We start from the raw sequence: 25,582 nt of genomic DNA, 5'->3' as shown, positions 1-25,582 counted from the left end.
GGTCTTCCGTCTTCGGGGGTCTTCTCGCCGGACTCCTCCGCTATCTTCGTGTAGCTCTTTTACTAGCGGAGGAGCCCGGCTTTCTTCCTTCCCGCCGGCGGCCTCTTCTCCCGACTTCGGGGGTCTTGTCCCCCTCTTCGGTTCTTCTGCCGCGCCACCGCGCCTTCTTGTAGCTCTTTTGCAGGCGGTGGCCCGGTCTTCTGTCGCCGCTGCCTTCCGTTCTTCTGTCGCCGCCTTCGGTTCTTCTGCCGGGCCACCGCGCCTTCTTGTAGCTCTTTTACAGGCGGTGGCCCGGTCTTCTGTCGCCGCTGTCGCTGTCGCCGTCGCCGCATTCCGTTCTTCTTCTTCTTCTTGTTCTTCTTCTTCTTCCCCAGTATATGTTGACACGTCGCTCTCTCCGGCCGGAATGCCAGAGCCGCGCTGTGCGGTCACTTATATAGTGACAATGGGGCGGTGTCACATGGTATATGTCACATGGGTTGGTCACATGGTGACCCCGCCCCCTTACGATGTCATAGTCCCCATGTGACATCAACCCATGTGACCAACCCATGTGACATATACCATGTGACACCGCCCCATTGTCACTATATAAGTGACCGCACAGCGCGGCTCTGGCATTCCGGCCGGAGAGAGCGACGTGTCAACATCTCCTGGGGAAGAAGAAGAAGAACAAGAAGAAGAAGAAGTACGGAAGGCGGCGACGGCGACAGCGACAGCGGCGTAAAAGAGCTACAAGAAGGCGCGGTGGCCCGGCAGAAGAACCGAAGGCGGCGACAGAAGAACGGAAGGCAGCGGCGACAGAAGACCGGGCCACCGCCTGCAAAAGAGCTACAAGAAGGCGCGGTGGCCCGGCAGAAGAACCGAAGAGGGGGACAAGACCCCCGAAGTCGGGAGAAGAGGCCGGCGGCGGGGAGGAAGAAAGCCGGGCTCCTCCGCTAGTAAAAGAGCTACACGAAGATAGCGGAAGAGTCCGGCGAGAAGACCCCCGAAGACGGAAGACCCCCGGAGCTATGCAATAAAATATTTTTTCTCTGTGTTGTGTTTTTTTTTGTACTTTATTTCACAGGTGAATGGGTAGGGGTACATTGTACCCCATACTCATTCACATAGGGTGGGGGGCCGGTATCCGGGGGCCCCCTTCTTAAAGGGGGCTCCCGGATTCCGATAAGCCCCCCGCCCGCAGACCCCGACAACCAACGGCCAGGGTTGTCGGGAAGAGGCCCTTGTCCTCATCAACATGGGGACAAGGTGCTTTGGGGTGGGGGGGCCGCGCGGCCCCCCCCTTCCCCAAGGCACCCCCCTGTTGAGGGCACGCGGCCTGGTACGGCTCAGGAGGGGGGGCGCGCTCGCTCGCCCCCCTTTCCTGGCCGGCCGGGTAGCGTGCTCGGACAAGGGTCTGTTGTGGACTTTGGGGGAACCCCCACGCCGATTTTTTTCGGCGTTGGGGTTCCCCTTTAAGCCCATTCCAGGCGGCGGAGCCCGCGAAGTCTCCGTCGCGGGCCCCGCCTACCTTCACACGCGCTCGAAATGAGCAGACTTTCCTCCGAGCGGGAACAGTTTGCTAATTTCGAAAGTAGCCTACACACGGGCGGACTGTTCGCTCAAACACAGTTTCAGCAGACAGTTTTTCGGAATTTCCGAAAGACTTTGTCCATCAAAATGTCCGCTGAAACTGTCCGCTGAAAGCCCACACACGAGCGGACTGTCCGCCCAAACACTGTTCAGCGGACAAGGTTGGGCGAACAGTCCGCCCGTGTGTACGCGGCCTAAGTCTCAGGCTTCTAGATGCAGCCTGTACCACTCTATGCAGAACGCATCTGGACCTGATCTAATGGCAGTTTCAATTTCCTTCTCAGTGATCTCTACATCTAAGCTGTTTTTGTCCGTCTCAGAGAGCACTGGAATGCTTAGGGTGGAAAGTAGGGATTCCAAGTCCTGTTCATTATAAGCTAGGATAGACGCATAAAGTGCTGTATAATATCCTACAAAGGTGTCTAGAATGTCATTTGGGACAGTGACAGGGCCAGATTAAGAGCATCATGGGCCTGGGGCTGAGGATTTCGGTCGGCCGCCTTTTTATGGAACTAAAATGAAGATGCAAACATTTTTTTGTTGAAACAAAATTAAATATTTTAATTACCATTAAAGTGCCAAAACAGAAATATATTGAAAATATTTATTTTTTGTAAACAATAGAAAACTTGTTAATTAAAACCAATTAAAAATAGAACAGTCACAACAACCATTTTTTAAATAAACGTAAACCATATAAACAATTTAAATATACGTGTATGATGTTTGGCTCATACAAATATGTTCCTTAAAGTATTATTATAACATCATAATCAATGCAGCCTGCTGTTATGATTATGGTGCAGAGAGTAACTCCTGAAATAAACCACAACCACTAGTTATAAACACACAAACAGGTTATTCACTGAACTCTAAACTGTGTTTAACCTATATGAATCAAGTTGGCAGATTAAAAAGCTTTTCTTGCTTTTTTACTTGCAAATTCCTGAATTGTAGAATCAAGATTAAGCTTGTTCAGCAACCCATTTTCAATGCACAACAGAGAAAGTGCATTTAAACGCTCCTGACCCATGAAAGATCTTAGTTCATTTTTTCCATGTTTTAATGCTGAAAATGGACGCTCACCACTGCAGTTGCTGACCATTAAACACAAATACATGCGGAGGGTCACATATATATATTTGGAAATGCCCCGACTAGGGATTGTGTAATCATAAACTTGTACATTTGAGTTTCTTGACTCCCATTTGCATTCCCATTGTCTTTATTTGCAGGGAAAGATTGGTACATTTTAAAAATAGAGGAAAACTGTACAATTTCTTCTGCAAACAGGGGTTCAAGATCTTCAGGATATATTGTCACTAGTGTACTGGCTCTGGAATGTAGGCTATCAGCTGGAGTGCATATTTGATAGAAATCCAAATCTTATGCTGTAAGCCGTTTGCCTGTGCCTCAGTGATTCTATCAGTTGGTCAATTATAGGATAAAAGGTATGCACTTTAAACATTTCAGAGGGGGTCATATGAGTATCAGCATCTTCTGCATCACCATAGTCCCACCTCCTATTAGTTTTCACTATCCTTCCACATTGTAGCTGGTACTCCTCACAGCTGGAAATATTTTTACCCTGCTCTTCAAATTCAGAAAATCTAGACCGGAGAGACTGCACAAAATCCTTCAGACAGTTCAGCATGTTTGGTGCTGTATGCAAATCTAAGTTTGTATCTTGGAGACACTGACTGGTTCTGTGAAACCTAGGTAAAATGACAGACCATACTTCAACCATTATTTCAGTTTCCAGCTGATCCATGAGATTGCTTATATTTGCTTGTAAACAGATCTCTCCCTTTGTGGATTCATCATTCAAAATATTTGAAAGCACATCTCTGATGGTACTAAAGCCTTTTTTGTAAGGAGTTCACTGTATCATGCTGAGCAGGCCAATGTGTATCAGCTAACCTTTTTAATGTTGGTATACCACATAGTTTTAAACTATTTGTTAAAAGATTCCATTGATGACTTAAAGCAGAAAAAAAACAAAAAAACTACCACACACAACTACTGTACAAAATTAAAGAACGAAACTGCAACTGGACAGCTGTTTACAGCATTTTGTCCCACACAATTAAGTGAATGTGCACAACAAGGAATGTATTCAGCAAGTGGGTCCCCCCCCCCCCCCGAATTAAGGCCTGCATGCCATTATATTCAATGCACTATCATAAGACTGACCCCTGGAATCTTTGATGGAAATTCCATTTTCATCCATAAATTGAAGAAGAGTGTTTGTCCCATCACCAGCCCCCTTACATCAGAGTGTCTCATTACCAGCCCCCTTACATCAGAGTGTCCCATTACCAGCCCCTTTACATCAGAGTGTCCCATTACCAGCCCCCTTGCATCAGAGTGTCCCATTACCAGCCCCCTTACATCAGAGTGTCCCATGAGCAGCCCCCTTATATCAGAGTGTCCCATCACCAGCCCCCTTACATCAGAGTGTCCCTTCGGCACCCACTTACATCAGAGTGTCCCATCACCAGCCCCCTTACATCAGAGTGGCCCACTGAGCCATCGGCCCACCGGGAAACTCCTGGTAGTCCTGATGGCCAGTACATGCCTGGTTTCCTCTTTTGAAAATAGTTTGCAAAAAGCACAAATTTTTTTTGCCAGTTTTCAGAGAATAACATTAACCATTTACGCTTAATTCTTTCTCCATTTAACTGTTCTCGGAAAAACAAAAACTTTGTACATTGTCTTGTAAAAGTTTCACCTGGACATGTCTTTTCTGAAGCTCTAAAATCACAGTCCATATGTTGAAAATCAACTCTTTTTGGCAAATATATTCCCTCAAAGCATCAAATATTCCATTCTCCAATATCATCTGAATACATTTCCTCTTGCTGTCCATCTCAGTGGATTTACTTTCTCCTGCACTACTTTCATTTTCATCTGATGCATGTGAAACAACCAAACTTGTACTGACATCAGCTGCACTGGTTGAACTTGAAGCAACTATATTAGTTGTACCACTTGTTCCAGGTGTGCTTTTTCTACAAAATTCTGTAATTTTTTTGGTGTTAGACAAGAGTTTTTGTATTTGTTTTTCTTTCTCTTTCTTAGCTTTCACTTTCTTCCAACCACTACATTGTTTTTTCATCCTTATGTGTAACATTTTTTTTTTTTTTAATTATAGTACTTTCTCCAGGAGCTCCTTAACACCTCAGGCCCATGCAACCATGCAGAAGGCCACATTGATCTATTTGGCATTTGTAAAATCAACTCCATTTACATATACAACGGGTAAAATAAGTATTGAACGCATCACCATTTTTCTAGGTAAATATATTTCTAAAGGTGCTATTGACATTAAATTTTTACCACGTGCAATCCATACAAATACATCAAAACAAATATACTCAGAAATGACGTTCTGTGTAATAAAATGGAAGGACACAGGGAAAAGTATTAAACACATGAAGAAAGGTTGGTTCAAAAAGGCATGGAAAGCAAAGACACCAGCTGAAATCTATCAGTAATTGGAAAGCAATCCTGCCCCTTGTTAGTACAAATTAATATCAGCTGGTTCAGTCTCACCTGATGGCCTATAAAAAGGTGTCTCATTACTAAGGTGTCACACAAGAAACATCTCATGATGGGTAAAAAGCAAAGAGCTCTCTCAAGACCTTTGCAACTTTATTGTTGCAAAACATACTGATGACATTGGCTACAGAAGGATTTCTAAACTTTTGTATGTTCCAGTGAACACTGTTGGGGCTATAATCCAGAAGCGAAAAGAACATAATTTCACCATAAACTGGCCGTGACCATGTGCTCACCACAAGATTTTTGACAGAGGAGTGAAAAGAATTATCAGAAGAGTTGTCCAAGAGCCAAGGACCACTTGTGGAGAGCTTCATAAAGACCAGGGAACTAGCAGGTACAGTTGTTTCAAAGAAAACAATAAGTAATGAACTCCTCGCCATGACCTGTATTCATGCTCACTACGCAACACTCCATTGCTGAAGAAAAAAAATTAAAAATATTGAAGCTTGGTTATCGTTTGCTCCACAACATTTAGACAAGCCTGTGAAATACTGGGAGAATATAGTCTGGTCAGAGGAGACCAAAATGAAACTTTTTGGATGCCATAATACACACCATGTTTGGGGGTCACAACCAGAAAACACCCCAATACCAACAGTGAAGTTTGAAGGTGAGAACATCATGATGTGGGGCTGTTTTTCAGCATACGGTACTGCCAAAATTCATATCATTGAAGGAAGCATGAACGGAAAAATGTACCAAGACATTCTTGATAAAAATCTGCTGCCATCTACCAGGATGATGAAGATGAAACGAGGGTGGATATTTCAGCAAGACAATGATCCTAAACACAAAGCCAAGGAAACTCACAATTGGTTTCAAAGAAAGAAAATAAAGCTGCTATAATGGCCCAACCAATCACCTGACTTGAATCCAATAGAAAATCTATGGAAAGAACTAAAGATCAGAGTTCATAGAAGAGGCCAATGGAACCTTCAAGATTTGAAGACAAGATTTAAAGATCTGAGCAACGCATGCATCTACTTTCTCTATAAAGGAGCCTGCATCTTGAAGCTTTCATTACCACCAAAGCATTTTGTACCAAGTATTTAATACATTTCAGTTAGCGTGTTCAATACCTTTTCCTAGTGTCCTTCCATTTTATTACACAGAACTTAATTTCTGAACCTATTTGATTTGGTTTCTTTCTATTTATGCATTGCATGGGTTGTTACTGACATTTGGTGCAAAAAAAAAAAAAAAACAACTTATTTTACCCTTTGTGTAAGCACTGCACAGTGCATATAATTGCCATAAACACATTTAACAAATCACCTATAATTAATGATGGACAGTCAGCATCAGTGCCAGTCTACACAATAATAACCCACCACATTTGTACTAGTTTCTGCAATTATATTCACCCAGCATCAGTGCCAGTTTAGGAAATAATTTCCCCCATCCTAAATGGCAATTTCAATAATAACCAAAAACATCAGTGCTAATTTACAGAATAACAACCAAAAGCATTCGTATCAGTAGCAGCAATAATAAACCCCAGCATTACACCAGTAGCAGTTTATGCAATAACAACCCACACCATTGGTGTCAGTAGCAGAAATAACCCCCAACATCATAGATTAACATTCTCTCATATCCAGTTATTTCCACTAACCAAGTGGTGGCACTCAGGAACTACACTATGGGGGTTATTTACAAAATTCAAATTCAATTTGCACTACAAATGCAAACTACAAGTGCAAAGTGCACTTGAAATTGCAGTCGCTGTAAATCTGAGGGGTAGATATGTAATGAGTGGAAGCTCTGCTGATTTTATCATCCAATCATGTGCAAGCTAAAATGCTGTTTTTTATTTTCCCTGCATGTACCCCTCGGATCTACAGTGACTACACTTCCAAGTGCACTTTCAGAGCAATTTCAAGTGCACTTTGCATTTGTAGTGCAAAGTGTAGTTGCCTTTAGTAAATATGTATTTTTTTAAATAGCGACAGCGAGCTCAGGGAGAAGATTCTCCTCTTGCTGTCACTAGATCCAGTGGATAGGTGAGATGCTACAATGGGAAGTGGGAACATGTTACATGTTCCCAAAAGGTGAACTTATCCTTTAACCACTTTCCTACGGGCACTTTCAACCCCTTCCTGCCCAGACCAATTTTCAGCTTTCCGTGTTGTCACACTTTGAATGACAATTGCACGGTCATGTAACACTGTACCCATATAAAAATTTTATATTTTTTTACACAAATAGAGCTTTCTGTTGGTGGTATTTAAACACCACTGGGGGTTTTATTTTTTGCTAAACATGAAAAAACGACAGACATTTAAAGAAAATTTTGTTGTAAAATTTTGCCATAAGTAATTTATCTTCTTCACTGATGATGCTAAACTGATAGGCGGCACTGATAGGCACCAATGACAGGAGGCACCACTGATGGGCACCAATGAGGCAGCACACTGATGGGCATTGATAAGGCTGCGCTGATGAGGCTGCACTGATAGGCAGCACTGATGGGCAATGATGAGTTGCACTAGTTGGAACTGATGAGCTGCACTAATGAGGCAGCACTATTATGTGGCACTGATGGCCTGCACTGATGGGCACTTATAGGCAGCCCTGATGGGTGGCACTAGCTAGCTGCGCTAATGGGCACTGATAGGTGGCACTAGCATTGATTGGATGCCACTGATAGAGGGCATTGGCACTGATGAGATGCACTAATTGGGTGCTGATAGATGGCACTGAAAGGTGGCACAGATGAGATGTATTAATGGGCACTGATAGAGGGCACTGGCACCTGGCGGACCATAATCATTGCTTTAAAGCCCTCTATGGCTGCCAGGATCAGCTTAGTTATTGTTTCCGGAGCCGCTTCCAGTAATGTAGATGAGTGAGCAGTCTCCTGTGCAGCAGAGGAGGATGCCATGGCCGAAGGTGAAGCTGACATTCCATGGCTCTGCGCCTTCCCCTGCCCGCTCCATGCTCCGGAAGCAGAGGCTGAGATGGCACCTGGTGAACTCGCACCCCGCCTCTTCCCTGGGATTTTGGGTCCCTGGAGCTTTTTCCTTGGCCTTTTGCAGACATAATCGCCGCTTCGGGGGGGGGGGGGGGGTCCTGGATGAATGGAGGAGCAACTGTACCTTTAGATAGCATGTAGAGGGTCCGCAATCAGAGTAATAGGAGCAGATTATCACAGAGCTCTGGAGTCATAGGTCCATCCTGCTTCACATCCTGGCCATGCCCCCAAACTACGACAATCTTTAAAGAAAGTGCTTGTACTGAAAACAGTCCCAAAAATGATACATAGGTGAGCGTCAATCTTCTTCCTCAGTAAATACAGAGATGAACTACAGCCCCTGTACACACGGTACATGACTTTCAGCCCCTGTACACACGGTCGAACATTCCGACGGAAGATGTCCGATCGGACCGTGTTGTCGGATAATCCGATCGTGTGTGGGCTCCATCATACTTTTTCCATCGTAATGTCCAATCAACAAAGATTGAGAGCTGGATATAAAATTTTCCGACAACATGATCCGATCGGACTTTATCCGATCATTTGTAGAGAATTCTGATCAGACAAAGTGCCACGCATGGTCAGATCAAATTACGAGACCAAAGCTATTGGCTACTAGCTTGAACGTAGTCCCGTCGTAACGAACTAACGTCATCACGTTACGAACGATCAGATTTTCCGACAACTTTGTCCGACCATGTGTGCGCAACACCAGTTTCGTACAAAATCCGTCTGCAAAAATCCGACTGATTTTGTGGTCGGAATGTCTGACCGTGTGTACGGGGTCTTAGTGGAATAAAGTCCTGGGAAATGAACAGCAATCCTAGTAGTTGTCAAACATGCACCACACACCCAGGAAACCACCATGTGAATCACACTCCCCATAGGGTACAAACTCACCAGATATTCATAATTCACATGCCTTAAGGTGATCCTTTTTATCACTTTTAAAAGAAAGTCTTCCACAATATCTGTTGGGTTCTAGATGTAGGTGTCTCCAATATCACAGGGTCATAGAACAAACAAAATATCACATAACGTAATCCTGCTTAAATTTTATTGTAGCCAAACCCCCCATACAAGATATACGTACTAGCTGTTAGTAAAATATGAGCATAAACATGTAAACCAAAGCGTAGTCACCAGTCCACTGTGGAGTAACATGCTGGTGTAGTGCAAACAGCCGCATTGTTCCTTCCTGGTGATCTCTGACTGACACACAAGCGTCACTTCCGGTTGTCATAAAAATCACCCACTGGTGCGTTTTGTCACTTCCGACTTCAACTGAGGGCGTTATATTTTATTTTAAATAAAAATTACAACACTATATACTCTTGTGTGGGCTCCATGGTGTGAGCTTTTTATGCAGAGGAATGATCACCTCCATCTGGGCTTTGGATTCTGAGGAATACCTGGTGATATAGATTGGATGTGTATCTGCCTTAATATCTCATCTATCTGGTGAATACATTTAGGAGGTAGAGGTATGGCACAATGCTGGCGACAGAGTGCACTTTGGGACTTTTGTATGCATTTACTGAGGAAGAAAATCTTCTATATACCATTTTTGGGACTGTTTTGCACTACAAGCACTTTCTATAAGGATTGTTGTACTTTCAGTAGCAATAACCCCTTAATGCATGAATTGCTTATTTATATATATATTTTTTTTTAAGTCAATCTTGAATATCATTAATTGTAACACTTTATATATACACATATGTTGTTGTGTTTGTTTACACTATTATAAGCACTGCACTATCACTTTCTTGATTTGCATATAAGGTCGGCTGATTACCTTTATTTGTTGCTACTTTATTTGCCTCAGTGCTCATTCATTTATACTATAGTAGATTGTTTGACAAAGTGAGTTAAGCTTCGTACACACAGTACGATTGTTGGCCAACTGAGAGTCTGATTTTTGTCTTAGACTCCTTTCAAACTGTCGCGCCCATAGTGTCGGTGGTAAAACACGGCTATTTTTAGCAGCATTTTACTGCCGGATTTGCAGCGCATTTCAGCCGCTAGCAGGGACTTTTACCCCCCGCTAGCGGCCAAGAAAGGGTTAAAACCGCCCACAATAGCGGTGTTTTGCCAGCAGTAATGCAGCGCTGCCCCATTGATTTCAATGGGGAGTAGCAGTGGAGGAGCGGTAAACACACCACTCCAAAGAAGCTGCTGACAGGACTTTTGCTGACGTCCTGCCAGCGCACCGCTCAAGTGTGAAAGCCCTTGAACTTTCACACTGGAATGCAGCAGTTTGAGGGCGGATTGCAGGCGCTATTTCTAACGCTATAGCGCCTGAAAAACGCCCTCGGTGTGAAAGGGGTCTTAAGGGCGTGTGCCAGGATCTTGTCATGCATACTAACGGTACACAATTTTCGTGCAACAAACACGAACGTACTATGAGGAATTTCAGCTCTTGAGCACTACACTTTGAGTCCCTTCTGCTAATTTTGTGTTTTGTGAGCATTGATATTGAGCATGCGTGTTTCTACTTTCATATGATGGATTTGTGTACTGACCATATGAAAGTCTGACGTCAAACCGCGGTCTGCTGAAAATTTACTAGCCAGCCATCCAACATTTGTTTGCCAAAAGTTGGACAACAATTGTCAAAAGGACCGTACTAACTGTAAGATCTTAGGACAAAAAAGTCTGTCAGACAATCCCCTGCCAACAATTGCATCATGTGTACGAGGCTTAAGGCTGATAACCAATAGTCCATCCAATAGACAAAAATAAATAACACCTTCATTCACAGAACCTATGGCTAATGAGTCAATTGGCGTAGGGGGGTGGGGGGGGGGCAAAAAAAGAGAAAGGAAGGGAGGAAGACCGGCTTGCAGAAACTTTAGGATGAGTTTAATAGCAAAAAAGAGAGACCGGACTTGTGTTTTTATAAAGGATATTTTCTTAGAGGTATGTCCCTGCTGTATAGCAACAGCGGCAGTATAGGATTGGTCTTCATTCCACAGTATATTTATTCATAATTATCCCAATCTATCACAAGTTTCAGGAATGAATTATATTGTTAGATTCCTATTTCTGTTAAAGAACCTGTCTTGTCCAACTGAGACCTTCTTTAAATAGCACACACAAATGAAACATCTGCCTGCAATTAAAGACATTTATCGGCCTTCAAAGGTTGTCAAAAATACATCTGAGTTAATTACAGCATTTTAATATTATAATCATCCTGGAAATGGGCATGTTTGACAAGGACAGCCACTGAGATGACACAGGAAGGAGAGCTGTTATTATTGGAAATGATTTATAAGAATGGCAGGCAAAGTGTATACTTGATGAACCAATCAGAATACATCTGTAATTTTGCTGGTGCAAAAAAAATAAACAGACCTGATCATTTCCTACAGTATTTATAAGTTAAAGTATATTGAAAGTCAAACCTTTTAAAAAGTTTTGGATAGAATTGGAAAGTCTCATAGAGACGGGAAGGGAAAGGAAATTACATGTTTCTCTGTACAAATCAACATTTTACCTAACTTCATGTCCTGGAGACAATAATCAACGGGACAAATAGGGAGATGAATCTCAAAGACATAACAATAAAAACCTGATGGGATTAATTCCTCTCTGCTCTATCCGAAACAAAAAAAAAAAAGGCTTTAGATACACTTTAAACACTTAAGGACTGAGCCTTTGAGATTTGGTGTTTACAAGTAGTGATGGCCGAACGGTTCGCCCGGCGGTCGTTTCGCGGCGAATTTCCGACTTTCGCCGTCCGCGGGTTCGAACGCCTTTTTCCGTCGTTCGCCCCGGCGGACTTACGTGTTTAATGTATACAAGAACTTTAACCTTTCGTGACACGTTTATCATGTGTTACAGGACAACCAATTGAGACATGACAGCTCATGGACACTTGGACATTCCCCCTAACCTATAAATACACCCGATCCGGTGGCCATTTTACATTCTTTCTTCTGTCACTGTAGGGAAAGGATCCTGTGTGGAGTAGGGACAGAGAAAACGCTAGCTATTTGGTACACAAAAGTTCTTTTCAGGACTGGTATAGGTGTTAGGTCAGCAGCCTGAGTTTCTTTTGTCAGTTTAGATAAAGGGACAGAGCGCTGTATGCTGCTATTTTAGGGACAGCTCAGCCAGATTAGTCTTTCTTCATCATCATCATCATCATCATCATTAGCTGTTACTATCAGGTCCACAAAAGAGCTGTTCCAGCTAATCGTTCCAGCCTACTCTTTTTTGCCAATTTGTATAGGGACAGGCAGGAAGCAGTGTGTCAGGCAGTGAGGATAATTTTAAAGACTTGCTGTTACTATTAGTTCCACAAAGGTTCTTTTCAGGACTGGTATCAGTGGTACGGTAATAGGCTTGTACACGTATAATATTCTTTCTTCCAAATATAGAAAGAATATTATACTTGACTGCTGCCCTTCTGCTGCAGTCTGCTAATCATTCACAACTCACTTGTTCCACAAAGCTCTTTATCAGGACTGGTAACTTGGTCTGTCTAGGGTGCTACGGTACATAGGCTTGGGTGCGGTACAGTCTGCTGTTCTGTAAGGACCGCTATCGGTCCACAATACATAGGGTTGCCGTGCACTACTGCTGACCGCTGCCCTATACTGCAGCAGTCCTTCATTGGTATAGGGACTGACGTACAGTCTGCTAATCACTAACACACAACCTGCTTGGTCCACAAAAGTTCTTATAAGGACTGGTAACTTGGTATAGGGTGCTACGGTACATAGGCCTGAGTGCGTTACAGTCTGCTGTTCTGTAAGGACCGCTATCGGTCCACAATACATAGGGTTGCCGTGCACTACTGCTGACCGCTGCCCTATACTGCAGCAGTCCTTCAGCGGTATAGGGACTGACGCACAGTCTGCTAAACACTAACACACAACCTGCTTGGTCCACAAAAGTTTTTATAAGGACTGGTAACTTGGTATAGGGTGCTACGGTACATAGGCCTGAGTGCAGTACAGTCTGCTGTTCTGTAAGGACCGCTATCGGTCCACAATACATAGGGTTGCCGTGCACTACTGCTGACCGCTGCCCTATACTGCAGCAGTCCTTCATTGGTATAGGGACTGACGTACAGTCTGCTAATCACTAACACACAACCTGCTTGGTCCACAAAAGTTCTTATAAGGACTGGTAACTTGGTATAGGGTGCTACGGTACATAGGCCTGAGTGCGTTACAGTCTGCTGTTCTGTAAGGACCGCTATCGGTCCACAATACATAGGGTTGCCGTGCACTACTGCTGACCGCTGCCCTATACTGCAGCAGTCCTTCATTGGTATAGGGACTGACGTACAGTCTGCTAATCACTAACACACAACCTGCTTGTTCCACAAAAGTTCTTATAAGGACTGGTAACTTGGTATAGGGTGCTACGGTACATAGGCTTGAGTGCGGTACAGTCTGCTGTTCTGTAAGGACCGCTATCGGTCCACAATAGATAGGGTTGACGTGCACCACTGCTGACCGCTGCCCTATACTGCAGCAGTCCTTCAGCGGTATAGGGACTGACGTACAGTCTGCTAAACACTAATACACAACCTGCTTGGTCCACAAAAGTTCTTATAAGGACTGGTAACTTGGTATAGGGTGCTACGGTACATAGGCTTGAGTGCGGTACAGTCTGCTGTTCTGTAAGGACCGCTATCGGTCCACAATAGATAGGGTTGACGTGCACCACTGCTGACCGCTGCCCTATACTGCAGCAGTCCTTCAGCGGTATAGGGACTGACGTACAGTCTGCTAAACACTAATACACAACCTGCTTGGTCCACAAAAGTTCTTATAAGGACTGGTAACTTGGTATAGGGTGCTACGGTACATAGGCTTGAGTGCGGTACAGTCTGCTGTTCTGTAAGGACCGCTATAGGTCCACAATAGATAGGGTTGACGTGCACCACTGCTGACCGCTCACCTATACTGCAGCAGTCCTTCAGCGGTATAGGGACTAAGAGTTTTGTCACAGGGTCATTTAAAAAATGACATGCAGAGGAAGAGGCAGGCCCTTCCGCAGGGGTGGTAGGGGTAGGGCAGGAGCAACAGGCTTGAGCCAAAGTGGGAAGTTGCAGAAGGTGCGTTCAATTACTTTAAAGGATGCACCAGACTTGGTTGAGTGGCTCGCTCAGCCTTACTCTTCTGCACCCTCCTCATCCTCTCGATCTGCACCCTCTTCTTCACTCTCTGCTATGTGCACCCCCAAAGACACTACCACCAACAACACGACCACCACCACCACCACCACATACCTTCCGCTTGAGTCACTGGAATTATTTTCCGATCCATATCAAGAGGACATTTCTGATGCGCAGCCACTCTTGGTATTGGATCAGGAAGAGGAGGTAGCAACAAGCGCTACTCAGCAGTCTGACGCCAGTACCCAGATCAGCCCAAGGAGGAGGTTGGTCCCCGGTGTTGCTGCCTACTCTACTTATAGCGGTGGGGAAGGTGACGTTGATGATGACGTGTCTAGTGATGTCACGTGGGTGCCCACAAGAGAGGAAGAGGAGGGGAGTTCAGAGGGAGATATGGACCAGCAGATAGGGAGGAGAAGCAGCAATGACTTACATTGCACAGCAGGGACAAAGCAGACTGCAAATGTATCAGGAGCGAGTCATCGACCATGTACGGTCACATCTGGCGCTCCCAGGACACCGGCACATGGCTCCGCAGTGTGGGCTTTTTTTAACGTGTCCGCTGCTGACAATAGCGTTGCCATCTGCAATCTTTGCAGTCAACGCGTTAGTCGCGGTAAGCCCAATACTCACCTAGGGACGACCGCCTTAAGAAGGCACATGAGCAGCCATCACCGAGCCCAGTGGGAGCAACGGAACACACAAAGCCACACTGCAGGCTCTCACCGTCCAGCCTCGTCTTCTACTTCTCCTTCTCCTCTCTCCTCACAATTGTCCTCCACTCCACCTTCCATCACGCCAAGCTCACATTTTTCTGCAAAAAGGCAGGCTTCCGTGGGCCTAATGTTTGAGCGTAAAAAAATGATGACGCCGGATAACCCTCTTGCCCAACGGTTGGCGGCTGGCTTGTCAGAACTCATAGCCCGCCAACTACTGCCATATAAACTGGTGGACTCGGAGGCCTTTCGCAAATTTGTGGCCATTGGAACACCACAATGGAAGGTCCCAGGAAGGAAGTATTTCTCAGAGAAGGGCATCCCAGAGCTATATGGCCATGTTCAGCGGCAAGTGAATGTATCTCTGGCACACAGTGTCGGTGCCAAGATACATCTGACCACAGACACGTGGTCTAGCAAACACGGGCAGGGAAGGTATATCAGTTTTACTGCCCACTGGGTGAACCTTCTGACGGCCGTCAAGCATGTAACCCGTGGCACCCGTGTAGATTTGGTTTTACCGCCACGGATTGCATGCAGGCCTGACTCTTCTTCTCCTCCTCCTACTCCATCCTCCTCCCTCTCCTCCTCAGCTGCCTCCTCCTTTTCCGCTGCTAGCGTCTCTTCCACTGCACCGCCCAAGCTCCCCAGAACCTATTCCACATGCCAGGTGAGACGTTGCCATGCCGTGCTGCGTCTGTTGTGCCTGGAAGCAAAGAGCCACACTGGCCCGGCACTCCTTTCAGCTTTGCGTTCACAGGCAGATGAGTGGCTAACACCGCTCAATTTGACAGTTGGTAAAGTGGTGTGTGACAACGGTGCCAATCTGCTTAGCGCATTGAAACAGGGCAAAATCACGCACGTGCCGTGCATGGCACACGTCTTAAACTTGGTCGTGCAGCGATTCCTTGTCAAATACCCTGGGGTCCAGGACATCTTGCGGCAGGCAAGGAAAATCTCGGCCCATTTCAGAAGATCTTACACGGCCATGGCTCGCCTTGCTGACATTCAGCGGCGACACCATCTGCCGGTCAGACGTCTTATTTGCGATTGCCCGACGCGATGGAACTCAACCTTCTATATGCTTGATAGGCTGCTCCAGCAGAAACGTGCAGTTAACGTCTACCTGTATGAACTCTGCGAAAGAAACGGTTCTGGGGAGCTGGGTTTTTTTTCACCGCGCCAGTGGCTGCTCATGCGCGACACATGCAGACTTCTGCGGCCATTTGAGGAGATCACCAAACTGGTCAGTCGCAGCCATGGCGCCATCAGTGACATGGTACCTTATGCCTTCTTTCTGGAGCGTGCATTGCGTCGTGTCATTGATCAGGCTGTGGAGGAGCAGGAGCGGGAAGATGAGGAAGTCGCAATGCTGGATGAATTCCCAGGGGGGGCTACTCTATCTGAGACAAGTCAACAACAGGAGTCTGATGAGGAGTCAGAGGAGGATGGTGCCGGGGCGGATGAGCAGGAGCAAGAAGAGCATGCTTTAAACCTTTCTGGGATCCCTGTTGTGCGAGGATGGGGAGAGGAGAATGAAGAGGACGACATTATCCTGGATGATGAGCAGGAGCCAGGCCACCACACCGCTTCCACTTTAGTGCAAATGGGGGCCTTCATGCTCCAGTGTTTTAATAGGGACCCCCGTATAAAAAGCATGAGGGTCAAGGACCAGTACTGGGTGGCAACGTACTTAGACCCCCGGTACAAACACAAAATGGCGGAAATGTTACCGCCGTCGCAGAGGGCTGTCAGAATGCAGCACTTCCAGGCCTTGCTTCGAGAAATGCTGCATTCTGCTTTTGCGTGCGCTGGCAGAGGAGCAATTCCCACTCCCAGAGAAGGATTTGCGGGTACCAATCCAACAGCGCCTGCAAGAAGAGGCCGGTTTGAAGATGTGTTGGTGACTTCGGATATGAGGTCATTCTTTCAGCCGACCCATCGACAGGTGTCATCCGGATCCAGCATCAGGGAACGCCTAGACCGTCAGGTGTCCGACTACATTGGGTTAACGGCCGATGTGGACGCTCTGAGGAGTGATGAACCCCTAGACTACTGGGTGGGCAGGCTTGACCTCTGGCCAGAGCTTGCCCAATTTGCAATCGAACTGTTGGCTTGCCCCTCATCCAGTGTCCTGTCCGAAAGGACGTTCAGCGCAGCAGGGGGGATTGTGACCGATAAGCGTACTCGCCTAGCTCACCACAGTGTTAACTACCTCACATTTCTAAAAATGAATGAGGCATGGATCTCGGAGGAATTCAACACATGTGATCAGTAGACCATGTATATGTCTATAAACAATTTTTGGAATCAAGCACACAGACCTTCTTAATTCATTTGGCTCACTTCCCTGACCCAAAAAAGCACACCGTACTATATGCCCCTACCCTCCTCTTTGAAGAGGTTGAGCGGTGTCATATTTCTACTGGGGCTGCTTATTATGAGGGGTTCCCACCATCCCTGTGCTGTGCTGACTTCCTCCTGGGTGTTCTTATTATGAGGGGCTCCCACCATCCCTGTGCTGTGCTGACTTCCTCCTGGGGGTTCTTATTATGAGGGGATCACACCATCCCTGTGCTGTGCTGACTTCCTCCTGGGGCTGCTTACGGTGCTGCTGTCAGCGCTGTATGTCACGGAGCTGCTGTCAGCGCTGTATGTCACGGAGCTGCTGTCAGCGCTGTATGTCACGGAGCTGCTGTCAGCGCTGTATGTCACGGAGCTGCTGTCAGCGCTGTATGTCACGGAGCTGCTGTCAGCGCTGTATGTCACGGAGCTGCTGTCAGCGCTGTATGTCACGGAGCTGCTGTCAGCGCTGTATGTCACGGAGCTGCTGTCAGCGCTGTATGTCACGGAGCTGCTGTCAGCGCTGTATGTCACGGAGCTGCTGTCAGCGCTGTATGTCACGGTGCTGCTGTCAGCGCTGTATGTCACGGAGCTGCTGTCAGCGCTGTATGTCACGGAGCTGCTGTCAGCGCTGTATGTCACGGAGCTGCTGTCAGCGCTGTATGTCACGGAGCTGCTGTCAGCGCTGTATGTCACGGAGCTGCTGTCAGCGCTGTATGTCACGGTGCTGATGTCAGTGCTCTGTATTACGGTGCTGCTGTCAGTGCTCTGTATCTCCTGCACCCTCTTGTTTGCCTACCCTGGTCCCTGACCTTCCCTCTCCTCCATTGCCTTCATTAGCTCCATAGTCCTGAATTGTCAGAACAATTTCCCAAATAAAAAAAAAATGCTTGTAGTTATCGATCCCAAATTCACCTCATACATGTATTATGCTATTGTCCAGGTGGTGGGACTACGTGCTACCCCCTAATAATTACCCCGTGGCCGCAAATTCGACCTAAAGGTTTGCGAAATTCGCCTCCCATTGAAGTCAATGGAGCCCGCGGCGAACGGTCGTTTTCGCGAACGTTTGTGTCCGTTCGCGTTTCGCGTTCGCGAAACGTCCCGTCGGAAGTTCGTCCATCACTATTTACAAGTTAAAAACTGTTTTTTTTTCTAGAAAATTACTAAATATATATAATGTTTGGGGGTTCTAACACCCTAGAGAATAAAATGGCGGCCGTTGCAATACTTTCTGTCACACTGTATTTGCGCAGCGGTCTTATAAGCGCACTTTTTTTATAGAAAAAATACACTTTAACCACTTACAGACCGGACCATTTTGCTGGTCAAAGACCAGACCAGTTTTTGCAATTCGGCACTGCGTCGTTTTAACTGACAATTGTGCGGTCGTGCGAGGTGGCTCCCAAACAAAATTGACGTCCTTTTTTTCCCACAAATAGAGCTTTCTTTTGGTGGTATTTGATTACACCTGCGGTTTTTATTTTTTGCGCTATAAACAAAAATAGAGCGACAATTTTGAAAAAAACGCATTATTTTTTACTTTTTGTTATAATAAATATCCCCCAAAAATATATAAAAAAACATTTTTTTTCCTCAGTTTAGGCCAATACGTATTCTTCTACATATTTTTGGTAAAAAAAATCGCAATAAGCGATTATTGATTGGTTTGCGCAAAAGTTATAGCGTTTACAAAATGGGAATAGTTTTATGGCATTTTTATAAATAATTTATTATTATTTATTTTTTTACTAGTAATGGCGGCGATCAGCGATTTTTATTGTGACTGCGACATTATGGCGGACACATCGGACATTTTTGACACATTTTTGGGACCATTGTCATTTATACAGTAATCACTGCTATATAAATGCAGTGATTCCTGTGTAAATGACACTGGCAGTGAAGGGGTTAACCAGTGGGTGGCAGTGTAAGGGTTAAGTGTTCCTAGGGGTGTGTTACTAACTGTGGGGGGGGGGGGGGTTGGGCTTTCATTTAGTGAACACTGATCTCTGCTCCAATCACATGGAGCAGAGATCAGCGTCACTAGTTGCTAGGCAGAATGGAGAAATGCTGTTTACATGGCATTTCCTCCATTCATCCATCCCATGAGACGATCGCGGGTATGCCCGCGGCGACCGAGTCCGCGGGACCCGCGACCGGACTCACGGGGGTCCCGACCGGCACGCGAGCGTACCGCCGGCGGCGCTTACGATGGCAGGGCGGCATTGAAGATTGGACGTACCTGTATGCCAATATGCCTGCCCGTGCCATTCTGCCGACGTACATCGGCGTGCCCTGGTCGGGAACCGGTTAACTAAAAAATAAGACAGCAGTAAAGTTAGCCCAATTTTTCTTTATATGGTGAAAGATAATATTACGCCGAGTAAATTGATACCTAAAATGTCACGCTTCAAAATTACGCTGCTTATGGAACAGCAACAAACTTTTACCCTTAAAAATCTCCATAGGCGATGGTTAAAAAAAAAAATAAAAAAATTCTACAGGTTGCACATTTTGAGCTACAAAGGAGGTCTAGAAACGTATTGCTCTTGCTCTACTGATTGCAGCGATACCTCACATGTGTGTGTGTGGTTTGAACACCGTTTTCATATGCGGACGCTACTAAAAGCACGACAGGACCTGTTATATATGAGATCTGGGATCAAAAAGATTCACGTTCACAACAGAACTTTTTTTGAAGAATTCGCCAAACCTCCTGTGAATCGAACCCGTGTAGATTCACTGATCACAACTAAGGTATTTTCAGAACATACCTCACTTTCTTAAATTGATAGTGACACAAATTTCCACTGACATGGTTTCATCCCCTAATAATCCCCTATGGTCTAATCCTACACTTCCCGAGTTATACTCCCTGCCTGACCCATAAAGATGGACCTCTAAAGGGGTTAAATGTCACCTGTACGATACACAAGGCTTTAAGTCCTTCTACCAGCTATGACTGGACTTTAAATTGCTCCCCCCCCACCCTATATATCTTATTATTACCAACTTGGTCATGCACTACGAGTGCTATTTGGCTCCCTAGATCAGTGGTTCCCAACCTTTTTGGCACTGGGGCCTGGATGCGTGAAAGAAAATTGTGCCAAGGCCCGGGCGGGGGTTGGCACGTGGGGGGTGTAAGCAATTTTTCACAGGCAATTGGTCGGGGAAATGGCCGGTGTTGATGCTTCAATCATTACGGCACTGTGGTTGATATGGTGTCAGGATGATTTAAGCGCATTATTTCTATTACATTGTAATATAAAATTAAATAGTTCAACTCACCCTAATGCAGAATCAGTGGGAGCCCTAAACTGTCGCCTGCCACCAGATACAGCTTGTCACATCACCTGCCACCACATCGCTTGTCACCAGATGTGGATTGTCATTTTCTCTGTCAGTTGCCTTCAGATGCAGCTTGTCACTTGCCATGACGCCTGCCACCAGAGGCAGTTTGTCACTTGCCATCTCGAATGCCAGAGCCACCAGATTTGGATTGTCACAGCATTGGTGGCAGCACTGGTCCATTTAGTGTTTGGCTCTGAGTGAAGGCAGGAGAGCAGTGATGCGGGGCGGGCGGTAAAAGATGATGTCATCTCTCTGCTCCCCACCACACCTCTGACATTGAAGAGGCCCGGCTGTGAGGGCCTTCTCTCCTGCACCTGGCTCTCATGCCACCCGCCAGGCTCTTTCATGCTGCCCACTCGCAGCACCCGTGACCCGGCTGCAGAGAGGCCATGGCCCGTTAGTGGGCTGTGGCCTGGTGGTTGGGAACCCCGGCCCTAGATAACCCTATCCAAGTGCTGCCCCTGGAAAAATTGTTGAGACGGCCAAACCCCACTAAACTTATTTCAACTTATTATTCTGCCCTTATAACAGAATCAAATCTAATGTCTAATGGGCCTCCCTGGATATATCTTTGACAGAGGCAGATTTGCCTGAGTTCAGTGACAACTATAAAATCTGACAGAAGGACAGAATTATACATTTAAAATTTTTGCACCACTCCCACCTTACTCCCTCCCGCTAGACTACAAAAGATGGGCTTAACACCCTTTGCAGAGTGCTCCAGGTTGAAGACTTTCTACACTGTTTTTGGTCCTGCCCGGTAGTTCAGAGATTTTGGGCAGACATAGGTTCCTTTATTTCCACTGCATTGTTTCTAAGGATGAGCTGAACACCCCCCTGTTCGGTTTGCACCAGAACCTGCGAACAGACCTAAACCTCGTGTGAACTTTAGAACCCTATTAAAGTCTATGGGACTCGAACGTTCAAAATCTAGTGCTAATTTTAAAGGCTAATATGCAAGTTATTGTTCTAAAAAGTGTTTGGGGACCTGGATCCTGCCCCAGGGGACATGTATCAATGCAAAAAAAGTTTTAAAAACGTCAGTTTTTTTGGGAGCAGTGATTTTAATAATGCTTAAAGTGAAACAATACACAGAGGAAGGATGGATGGACTGTGCTGGACGGAGAGGTCACCCGTCGCTGGATCAGATCAGCCATCACTGGACCCCAGAGGGATGATCATCCGTAGCTAGATAGCAAGAATGGATTACCACCGCCGGAATCTTTTTTTTTTTTTTTTAACAAAAGACTTTTTTAAAAGTGTGTTTGTCTTTTTTAACATTCTTTTACACTTTCTTTGTTAAATAGTAGGGGTATTTTTGTACCTCCTTACCATTTCAAACGGGGGGCCGGGATCTGGGGGTCCCCTTGTTAAAGGGGGCTTCCAGATTCTGATAAGCCCCTGTCCGCAGACTCTGAAAACCACCAGCCAGGATTGTGAGGATGAAGACCTTGTCCTCATCAACATGGGGACAAAGTGCTCTGAGGGGTCTGTGACCCCCAAAGCATCCTCCCAATGTTGAGGGCATGTGACCTGGTATGGTTCAGGAGGGGGGGGGGCACTCTCTCGCCCCCCCCCCCCTCTTTTCCTGCGGCCTGCCAGGTTGCATGCTCGGATAAAGGGTCTGGTATGGATTTTTAGGGGGAACACCATGTAATTTTTTTTAATTTGACGTGGGGTTCCACTTAATATCCACACCAGACCTGAAGGGCCTGGTGATTGAATTTGGGGGAACCCCACACTTTAAAAAAATAAATAAAAATTATTTATCAATGACTGTTCTCTGTATTACGGGAGCCGACAATTCATTATAGCCGCGAGTGATTTTAAATTACTTTTTCCTGCAGAAATGACACTTTGTGCATGGACAGTTCTAAGCACGGGAAACATGCGCCCCTTCACAGGCATACTATAGACACCCCCCAGGTACGAAATGTAAAGGATTATTACACTTTTATTGTTTCACTTTAAGCATTATTAAAATCACTGCTCCTGAAAAAACTGCAGTTTTTAAAACTTTTTTTTGCATTGATACATGTCCCCTGGGGCAGGACCCAGGTCCCCAAACACATTTTAGGACAGTAACTTGCATATTATCCTTTAAAATTAGCACTTTAGATTTCTCCGATAGACTTGTACAGGGTGTTCCGCAGCTTTTCGAATTTTCCACGAACACCCCAAATTGTTCACTGTTCGCCGAGTTCGACTCGAACTCGAAGCTCATCCCTAATTGTTTCTTCTGAATATTTTGAACCCCAAGAATTGTCTGTTTGCTATATTTGGGGATCTGACGCTTCCTTCACATGCTAAGAGACTGCTACATATGCCAAGAAATCACTTATAATGTCTTGGAAGGGATCAGTATCACTTTGACACATTGGCTGAAACATGTTAATGACTCCCTACCATTATATGAACTCACCTTTGAACTGTGGAAGAAACCTAAAGTGTTTCATAAAATTTGGGACAACCAGATTGCTTGTTGGCTTCTGTACAGTCATAATTCTAATAAAACCCCTCTATAATTACAACTATTATGTACTTTGTTATGGCAGATGTTACATTTGCTATTATTGCATTTTCTGGGTGACACCATTGTTACTAACATGAGACATGCGGGATGTTCTGCTACCGACCTTATTGTTTTTTTGTACAATTTTTATTTAATTTTTTTAGTACACTTGTAAGGTGTTTTGTCTTTATGTAAACTCAAAAAAAAAAAATCAATAAATATATAAAAAATCAATAAATAAAAAATAAAAAGGTTATTCGAAAAACTAAGATAACCGATTTAAGAGTTGAAAGATCCACAGTAATGTAGGAAAGGATTGTGTTACAATAAGACCCCTTTCACACCACACGGCCCTTTGCGTCGGCGGTAAAACGCCGCTATTTTTAGCGGCGTTTTACCGCCGGATTTGCGGCGCATTTCGGCCGCTAGCGGGGCGCTTTTACCCCCGCTAGCGGCCGCGAAAGGGTTAAAACCGCCGGCAATATGCCACAATAGTGGCGTTTTGCCGGCAGTATTACAGCACTGCCCCATTGATTTCAATGAGGAGCAGCGGTGGAGGAGCGGTAAACACACCGCTCCTTCACCGCTCCAAAGAAGCTGCTGGCAGGACTTTTTTCTGACGTCCTGCCAGCGCACTGCTGTAGTGTGAAAGCCCTCGGGGCTTTCACACTACACACAATGGTGCAGCTTCTTTAGGGCGGATTGCAGGCACTATTTCTAACGCTATAGCGCCTGCAAAACGCCCTGGTGTGAAAGGGGTGTAAGAGAAGTAGATAAGTGGTGCTAATCACCAGAACATAGTCTGGTTGAAAAAGACAAAGACACAAGTCCATCTAGTTCAACCAATAAACATGCTTAGCTCTTTTTGTTTTGTGGTGACCATTGTCCCAGGGACAGAAAGTGGTGGCAAATCTAAAATTTTGAGTTACAACCAGAGCAAGGATAGAAGGGAAATCTTCCAATGGTGACAACTGTCTAAAAAGGAGATTTCCCTTGCTTTGTAGAGATATCCTTCAACGGGACAGGAAGGGAAAGTAAATTCTCCCCAATGGGTCACAGAAAAAAGAAAATAAATCTGTCCCTGCGTTTTTGTAACACACTACATTTTTCTGTGTCCTATTTTCCTACTTTTGTTCAGCTCATGATTTATGTTCCTCTCACCCCATGAGAATTTCCAGCAATTTAAATGTCAATTTCACCAATAATGGACTGGGCAAAGCACCCTGGAGCTACGCCGATAATTCATACTGCAGCCGAGCGCTTCAGAGCAATGTAGGAAGCTAGATGGCCACATGTACCCAGAAGGTTGTGTTTGGCAAGCAAATTAACTTAAAGCCTAACTCCAGCCAAAACTCTATTTTTTTTATTTCAGTAGATGAGTAGGAGTTTTTATTGTTGACTGTCTTCGGAAAAATTTGGTGACACAAAGAAAAACTGAGCTGCCATCTCCAGATGTATTCACTGCAAATATTACTCTTGCACTGTATACTCTTTGTACTTTGACTACAGTATACCTGCATATAAACACATTCAATTTACAGATTCTTTAACCACACCAGCTCAGAGGAGAGATAGAGATAGAGGCGGCTCTAGACTTTGTGAGGCCTTAGGCAAAACTTAGACATGAGGCCCCACTCATGCCACAAAGATGCAGGAGATGGTCAGAGACTGTGTGGGGACAATGATACAGGAGATGGTCAGAGACTGTGTGGGGACAATGATACAGGCAATGGTCAGAGACTGCAAGGCCATGATAACAGTATGAGCATAACTCATAACTTATCAATGTAGAGAGAAGGTAAATAACACTGCTGTATTACTTAACTGTAATAGAGAAAGTGGTGCACCATTCTGGCTGTACTGTCTGGCAGAGGAATATGAATCACATAAATCGCAGCACAGAATTATAAATCTTTTGTTAGATGAAACATTTCACATATGTGTGTGAATAGCTGTTTGCCTGGCGTTCATTTTGAAGGCAAAACTGCAGCAAGATAAATAAAAAAAGCCCATTAAAAATAAAATAAGCCCTCCAGTTTGAACGACAGCCAGCCTCATTCAATGGCCTGCCTCGAAGCCCACACTGGAATGTACATGCCCTCAGCCTGTCAGTCAACAAGGAGAAGTGGCACAATGATGATCCCATCCAGTGGCGGCTGGTACCTAAAATTTTTGGGGAGGAGCAAACAAACTGAAAAATTCAGGAAAAAAAAATCATCAATTGCAGCCTCAGTGTGCCCAGCAAACACAGCCACTGTGCCCAATCAAATGCAGCCTCATTGTGCCCCATCAAAGGCTTCAACTGTGCCCCATCAATGGCCGCCACTGTGCCCCATCATTTGCAGCCACTAAACGCAGCCACTATGTCCAATCAAATTCTGCCCTGTGCCCTATCAAATGCT

Source organism: Lithobates pipiens, unplaced genomic scaffold (genome assembly GCF_037356315.1).
Source record: "Lithobates pipiens isolate NorthernLeopardFrog02 unplaced genomic scaffold, aLitPip1_a1.2 Scaffold_18, whole genome shotgun sequence".
Classification (NCBI taxonomy): domain Eukaryota; kingdom Metazoa; phylum Chordata; class Amphibia; order Anura; family Ranidae; genus Lithobates; species Lithobates pipiens.
Note: the sequence above shows the minus strand (reverse complement) of the source record.